The sequence below is a fragment of the Macadamia integrifolia genome, unplaced genomic scaffold (genome assembly GCF_013358625.1).
Source record: "Macadamia integrifolia cultivar HAES 741 unplaced genomic scaffold, SCU_Mint_v3 scaffold3243, whole genome shotgun sequence".
Lineage (NCBI taxonomy): Eukaryota > Viridiplantae > Streptophyta > Magnoliopsida > Proteales > Proteaceae > Macadamia > Macadamia integrifolia.
This window is the reverse complement of record NW_024869327.1, coordinates 1-8594: the sequence shown is the minus strand read 5'-3', so window position 1 is coordinate 8594 and position 8594 is coordinate 1. Positions and strand designations below refer to the sequence as shown.

Sequence of the window (8594 nt, the reverse complement as noted above, 5' to 3'; positions counted from 1 at the left end):
TCAAGTAAGTAAGTTTCTACAATAGTCTTCTCACCCTCCTCTCATTCCCTCTTCTTGCTAACCCTTCATTCTTAAAGTAGAATTTAAATTTTAGTTTTTACTTTGATACTTTTCCGTTCCCCCAAGGTCTTTGGCTAGATGCATGCGTTGGCTTTGCCCCTCTCTAGCTATGGAATCATCATTTTATTTTGATTCTTTATATTGCATCCCTTCCCCTAAAGCCAAGTAAAAAAGTCCTTATAAGAGTACTCCCTAGTCAAGTAGAGAAGCTCATAATATTTATGGTGCATCCCTCGGGCTAAGTAGAGATACTAACTTGTGTGCCTCTCTCTAGCTTTTTCTCCTTTTTATTTTGTTTATTTACTTTTCAGCACTTTTTATTTCAGCACTTTTACTTTCATTTTTATTTTATTTTAATTGTGTAGTTTGAGTATTTAAATTCCTAGACGTGAATGGTTAGGTCGCTTTTAGATGCATTTGTGTTAGGCTGGTAGTTAGAATTAGATCACCATAACGAATCTGTGCACTTTTGCATTACTAAAAGAAGCCTACAAAAAAGTGGTTGCTCTCCTTGTGTTCAACCCGTTAGCTACACTAATCCATACGTTTGTAGTTACTTTAAAAATTCAAACAAGTTTTTAGAGTTGTTGCCGAGGAGATAATTCCATGTTGTTTTTTGTTTTCTTTTGGTAAATCGGAGTGCTTTGTTTGCTCTGTTTTGTTTTTATTTTATTGAATTCCTAAGAAGAATAACTTACAATAATAGTTGTATCGGTGGAGGTCACCAAACCTCGTAATATGATAAAGACAGGTTTTGCCCTATAGCAGTACCTTAGGAATTGACCTTAGAAACCCTGGATCTTTGTCGGTAAGCTCCCAAAAAGCTAAAAGATTAAAAATTAAAAAAAAGTTTTTCTTTCCATTCTTTTATTCTTGTCTTACTCTAGTTATAGGGAGTTTTCTATTACATGAGTGTTAGGTGGGTCCGAAATACTAAGGATTGATTAGAAAGAAGAGATCCAACAAATAGTGACCATATACGTTTTTAAAACCTTTCAATATGGGAGACCAACAATAAAACCCTCCACCTAAATCTCTGAAAGATAGGTTCTACCCTACTAGAACAGCCCAACCTTCTTGCATAATTCTACCACAAGCTCAGGCAATAATTTTAAGCTCAAATCTCAATACATCACTATGTTGCCCCATGGGCTGACCTCTGAGGAGGCATACCTATTTCTAAGGAAATTTAAAGTGGTATGTGTTATAATTAAGTTCCAACAGCTTTCTGATGATGTTGTTAAGCTTAGGTTTATCACTTTTATATTAAAAGACCAAGCTAAGAAGTGATTGTATAAGTTACCCATAAATTCCTTAACCATATGGGAGAAATTCACAGTTGCCTTCCTCAATAAGTTTTTCCTAACTCACAAGACCAATAAGCTTAGAAGTGGTATCCTTCAGTTTAGGCAAAATCCTAGTGAGTCATTTTTTAAACTTATGGAGAGATTTAAGGATCTAGTCCAAGAATGCCCTCGCCATGGCCTAGATTTATGGCATTTATGTCAAATAATTTATGAGGGTATTAATTACCCAACTAAACAAATGATAGAGTCTATGTGCCCTAATGGATTCACATCCTTTAAAAATAAAGGAAAAGCATGAGAATTCTTACTTGACTTAGCTGATAAAACTCGTGAGTGAAAGAACCATAGGAGGGAAAGGATATTTTTTGTATGGGATAGTAACCAAGGAAGCCCACTTGGATAGCCTAATCAAAAGGATTGAGGATATTATTCCTAGAGAGCCACAATCGATCAATCTGGTTAAGATGTGTAATTGGTGCCAGTCCCCTAGACATGTCATAGAAGAATGCCCCAACACCTATGGGGGCACTTCTAATGATAGTGTTAATGCATTCTACTAGAATAATCCATATAGTAACACTTACAATTCAGAATAAATCACCCAAATTTCTCCTGGAATCAGGGTAACTAAGTAGGGCCTTTTAATTTCCATAATCAAGGTCAATCTGGACCTCAAAGGTCTCCCTTTGCACAATGGCATTTTTCCCCAAATATTTTTCCTAGGCCCAATAGGACCTCATGCTAGTTTCCCTAGGGCCCCTCTCCTATCATCTTATCAATAACCCACTGGTTTTACCAATATTAGAGAGGCAAGTAGAATAAGTGACTTGAAAAAAAATATGACGCTCCTCATGACAAGCCATCAAAATCTTATGAAAGAACTCACATAAGTTGTCTTAATTATGCATGAGAGGGAGAAGGGACCTTTGCCTAGTCAACTAGAGCCTAACCCTAAGCATCATCCACCTGTTAATTCACAAGCACCAACTAATGCAACACTGAATGTAGTATAAGGTCAGACCCAACAAGGGCCCTCCAACCATTGTAATGTTGTTTATGCCCTTAGGAGTGATAGAGTACCAACAGAGTGTTCCTAAATCTTCTCTGTCCATTACTCATGTTAACTCTCCTTCAGTTGAGGACACAAGTGTACCTCTTGTTCCAGGTTCGTCTGATGAACCTAAAGATTCTCTAAAACTAAAGATGATTTGGTTGAGGAAACCAAACATGATTTTTCTGAAAAAGAGCAAATCCCTACCCATCCTTATATTCCGCTTGTCCCCTTTCCTAATCACTTGATAAACAAAAAGAAGATTGCTTTCATGGACAAAATTTTAGAAGTCTTTAAGAAGGTAGAAGTGAACATCCCCATATCCCAGATCCCCATCTATGCAAAGGTCCTGAAAGATTTATGCACTCACAAACGTATCATTAGTGTACCCAAAAAGGCATTCTTAGCAGGTAACATCAGTTCCATAATTACTCAACCTATAGCGACCAAGTATAAGGATCCAGGGAGCCCTACCATAGCTTATATCATAAGCAACAACTACATTGAGCATGCCTTTCTTGACCTTGGCGCAAGTGTGAATCTTTTACTTTACCATGTGTATAAGCAACTGGGATTGAGAGAATTAAAAGCCACTGAAACTACTCTTTAGTTAGCAGATAGGTCTGTTAAGATTCCTAAAGGGATGGTTGAGCATGTCTTACTAAAGGTGGGGTAATTTATTTTTTCTGTTGATTTCATTGTGTTAGATACCAAGCCCTTCTCAACCAAGAATGAGATTCCCATAATCTTAGGAAGACCATTCATTACTACTAGTAATACATTAATCAATTGCCGAAATGATCTCCTAAGGTTAGGCAACCAAACTGTTGAGTTTAACATGTTTAGGATAGGCAATTAGGCAACCAAACTATTGAGTTTAACATATTTAGGATAGGCAAGCAACCACATATGGAATAAGAGATCAATATGCTTGAGGATTTTTTAGATTTTGATTTAATCACCAACTTTGATATTGATTTTGATTCAGAATTCTAAGAGTGTATGGATAAGTTGGATGATGATAGTGAAAATTTCTTTTCTGAAGTCTTGAGTCTTCACACACCTGTGGAGCCCTTAGGATCCCTTTCCAATTTCATTCCCAAACCTTTCATAGTTGAGCCCCTGAACTTAGATCTGAAGGAGTTGCCATATAATTTGAGGTATGCTTTCCTAGGGCCTCACCAGACTCTTCTAGTAATAATTTCTTCATATTTGACTTCTAGCTAAGAAGAGGAATAAATTAAGGTGTTAAAAGATAATAAAGAAGCTCTAGGTGGGACTATGGTTGATATCAAGGGTATAAGTCCTTCTATTGTGCAACATCATATACATCTTATGGAGGATTCCAAACCATCCATGGAACCCCAAGGAAGAACTAACACAGTGATGATGGAAGCCATTAAGAATGAGATCCTAAAGTGCTTGGATCATAGAATAATTTATCCTATTTCTGATAGCCAAAAGGTAAGCCTAGTTCATGTAATGCCCAAGAAGTCTGGTGTTATTGTAGTTCTTAATGCCAATAACGAGCTAATTCCAACTCGTATCCAATGAGGGTGGAGAGTGTGCATAGTTTATAGAAAACTTAATGTGACAACCTAGAAAGACAACTTCTCATTTCCATTCATTGACTAGATGTTAGAGAGGTTAGCGGGACATGAATATTATTATTTTCTTGATGGATATTCTGGCCATAACCAGATCCCAATTGCTTTAGAAGACTAACGTAAGACCATGTTTACATGCCCATATAGAACATTTGCTTACAGGAGTATGTTCTTTGGGCTTTGCAATGCCCCTGTTACGTTCCAACGATGCATAATGAGCATTTTTTTTTAACATAGTCAAAAAATTCTTAGAAGTATTTATAGATGACTTTTCAATTCATGAGAATTCTTATTCTGAGTGTCTTCACCATCTTTCCCTAGTTTTGAAAATGTGCATATCTAAGAATTTGGTTTTGAATTGAGAGAAATGTCATTTTATGATTAAATCTGGTATTATTTTAGGCCATGTAATATCTAAAGAAGGAATTAAGGTAGATAAAGCCAAAATGGATTTAATTGATAATTTATCACCTCCTCAATCTGTTAAGGACATTCGATCTTTTCTAGCGCATGCTAGCTTTTACAGAAGGTTTATCAAGAACTTTAGTCAGTTAGCCCAACCTCTCACTTCATTATTTGCCAAAGATCAAATTTTTGAGTTTTCTAAAAAGTGTCTAAAATCATTCAAGCAACTTAAGAAGGAGTTAACCAATGCACCCATTATTCAACCATCTATTTGGACTGAACCTTTTGAACTAATATGTGATGCTTCAGATTTTGCTATAGGAGCGGTTTTGGGTCAAAGGACTAATAAATTGCCCATTGTCATTAACTATGCTAGTAGGACCCTAAATGAGGCACAACTTAACTATATAACCACTGAAAAAGAATTTTTAGCTGTGGTGTTTGCGTTAAATTACTTAGTTCAGTCACATGTGGTGGTATACACTGATCATTCCACTCTTAGATATCTAGTTCAAAAGAAGGATGGCAAAGCCCGTCTCATTAGGTGGGTTTTACTTTTCTAAGAGTTTGATTTAGAAATTAGGGATACGAAAGGATTTGAAAACTTAGTTGCAGACCATTTATCCTGGTTTTCCAATTCTTTGACTATCGATTCTCCAATCAATGAGAATTTTTTAGATGAGCAGTTACTTACAATGTCCAATGAACTATGGTTTGCTGACATTGTCAACTTCTTAGTTTCAGGTGTGACTCCGGATCACTAGTCCACCAAAGATAGGTATCGATTCCTTTTCCAAGTTATGCATTTCTTTTGAGACGATCCTTATCTTTTTAAAATTTATCCTGACCAAATTATCAGACATTGTGTGCCTGATCATAAGCAACACTCACTCTTATCTTTTTACCATGATCATGCATGTGGTGGACACTTTGGACCTAAGAAGACTACCGTAAATGTTCTCCAATACGGATTTTATTGGCCCACTCTTTTTAGAGATGCTTTTAATTTTTACAAGGCTTATCTCACTTGCTAGTATTTTGGTTGTATCAATAAAAGGAACATGATGCCCCTCAACCCTATTTTGGTAGTTGAGATCCTTGATGTGTGGGGCATTGACTTCATAGGACCATTCCTTAATTCCTTTGGGGATTTGTACATACTTTTGGCCATTGATTATGTTTTTAAATGGATAGAGGCCATACCTTATAAATCTAATGACCACAGTTTCTCAAATATTTTTTTTCTGTTTTGGTACTCCACGTGCTATAATTAGTGATAGAGGTACTCATTTTTATAATCGGCATTTTGAGGCCTTAATGGAAAAGTATAGGATCACTCATAAATTATCTACCCCTTATCACCTTCAAACTAGTGGCCAAGTAGAGGTGTCTAATAGACAAATCAAACAAATCTTAGAGAAAATTATTAATCCCAACTGTAAGGATTGGTCCTTTAGGCTCATTGAAGCCTTGTGGGCCTATCGGACTGCATTCAAGATCGACCTTGGTCAGTCTTACCATTTGGTGTATGGAAAAGCTTGTCACTTACCAGTTGAGTTGGAGCATAAGGCCTTTTGGACCATCAAGAAGCTTAACTTTGATTTGTCTGATGCGAAAATTCATCGTAGACTCCAACTATCTAAGTTGGAGGAACTTATGAATGATACCTAGAAAGTTCTAGGATTTACAAGAAAAATATCAAAGCTTTCCATAATAAGCACATTCTGCTCAAATCTTCTATAATTGGTGATAAGGTCTTATTGTACAACTCTCGATTGTATCTTTTCCCTGGTAAGTTTAGATACCGATGGGATGGCCCATTTATTATCTATAATGTATATCCCCATGGGGCTATGGAGATTCTGAATCCAGGAACAGCGGAAATTTCGAAGATTAATGGTCAACATTTGAAACCGTTCCTCGAGTTTTCTACTACTGGTAGTGAAGAGGTCATGGATCTCCATGAACCTCTTTACACTGATGACTAACTTTTAATCAGGTATGAACCCTTTGTATTATCTTTGCTTTTAATTCTTTATATGTATTGAGGACATTGCATGACTTAAGTGTGGGGGAGGGAAACTGGTTTTGCTTTTCCCACTTTGTTTTGTTTGTTTTTCTTTTTGTTTTTGAGCTTGCTAAGGATGAAGTTTTACTTTGGCTTTTGGCTAATGATCATACCATCCCACTGCTTGATGTATGAAAATAAAAGTTTTGATTAAGGTACCTATCTTAAACGTATAAAAACTCTGTTGAAAATAAAGAACACACCTATGTCTTGAGATGGGACTCTCTTTTGAAAAATAAGAAATCTTTTTTTTATGGTGTTGGACCATATGTAAGTTTGTGGGTTCCTTGTACTTTTGATTTGGAGTTGAGACCTTCTTTTTAATTTGGCATGAGTTGACAAATACACAATTTTAAATGAAGTGTGGAAAGTGATATAAAATAAAAAGTAAGAATTGATTTCCTTAGAACTAGACAGGGCATTGCGGCCTCAGGAAGTGTGGTGTCTTGATCGAAACTCTTAGGGATGAAACTTCTGAAAGAACTCTAGCATCATTGTCTATGTAGGCATATGCAAAAAGCGAAGCCATATAGTAACTTAGGTGTCTAGTGTTTTCTCCACCATGTCATTCAGGCCAAAAGTAGTGGAGTAGAATGGAGTTTATTAAACGAAAAAAGGAAGAAAAAAAATGTGTAAATCTCATTAATGTTTAGTAACATGTGGTCAAAAACACTCCAATGCCTTAGTCCTTGGTTCCCTATTTCTTTACAAATGGTTTTGCCTTAAAATAAGAATTTTTTGAAAGAGATGAGGTGAGTAAAAGATAAGGCAAGTTCCAAATTAAGAAATATGCTAGTGTCTGAAATTAATATGGGGTAATAAAAGTTCAAGTGTGGATGTCCCTTGCAAGAGGAAATATCTTTGCTCCGGATCAGTATGGCCCTTACCTTTAGCCAAGGTTAGGATTTCGTTTTTCTTAAATTTTGAGTGTATATTCATTGCAAACACCCACGAGACACAACTCGTCCACTAGAGGTGATCTAAGGGTTTAAAGGCTTATTGCACATGCTAAGTGCAACCGTGATTCCTACAAAAGTGAATTAAGTTTTTACTTTTATTTTTTTTTTCATTTTGTTTTGCTGAAAGACTAGCAAAGTCTAAATGTGGGGGAATTCTGATGAGCACATTTATGTGTAAAATCTAGAGTAGTAAAACATGCATTTTACATATTTAGAATGAAGCTACCTTGGGTTTTACTTTCTTTTTGCAGATTTTAAATTTTAAAGGCCTTAAGGATTATCGGGCGTCGTGTCTCCAATTTTACACATAAAGAGGTCATGTTTCTTTCTATGGTTACGAAGATGATGAAATTTTGAGCAAGATGAACGCATTCAATTAAAAGTACACATCCGTTTGATCACCCATACAAGTGATTATTCTTTTCGGGCCAGAAAAAGAATAATGGATCATAACTGAACCGAGATGTAGAACCAGCCCATTCGCAGTTATCCCAAGGGTATAAGGAATTTTTGAAATGCCAACAAGGATCGATGGAGTACACCCTTAAGTGATTGAAGATTCATTTTTGGTAACAGCAACTACCTAGCATAGTTGGTGAGTTATGTGCAAAATCCCTTCCTTATTAGGAGGTCTCAAGTTCGAACCTTGGTTGTCATTTTTTTTCTCGCTCCTACTCATCACTTAAAGGAGGTTGGCCAAGAGGTTGTGTACAAGTTTGAAAAAGAGAGAGAAAATAAAGAGAAAAAGACAAGGGCATGGATGAAATTTTCCATTAAAATAGAATATTGTCCAAATCCAAGCAAGAAAAATCGGTCAAGGGGGGTTTCTTGTGCAAGAAGAAAGAGAAAAAGGAAAGAAACAAAAAAATAAGAGAGAAAAAGGAAAAAAAAAAGGTAAAAAATAAAAAACCCTTCTACTTCCTACGATTCTCTCTCTTCTCTCTCCTCCACCTCACCACAAAGTCGTCCAAAAGGGGATCCACCCTTGGACATCCTCATCTCTTTCATATTCCCTATAAAGGGGAGTCCACAAAACCCTAAAGGATGGTCCCTCTCTACTTCTCTACTTAGGTTTTTTTTAGTTGCTCTCTCTCTCTCTCTCTCTCTCTCTCTCTCTCTCTCTCTCTCTCTCTCCCT

General features: G+C 36.3%; 1 non-coding gene across 1 annotated transcript; it reads right to left on the bottom strand.

Moving 5' to 3' along the window:
* Positions 1 to 1440: 1440 nt before the first annotated feature.
* LOC122067933 lies at positions 1441 to 1547 on the bottom strand. Its single transcript, XR_006136924.1, has one exon. It is a non-coding gene; the product is annotated as a small nucleolar RNA R71 (small nucleolar RNA).
* Positions 1548 to 8594: the final 7047 nt, after the last annotated feature.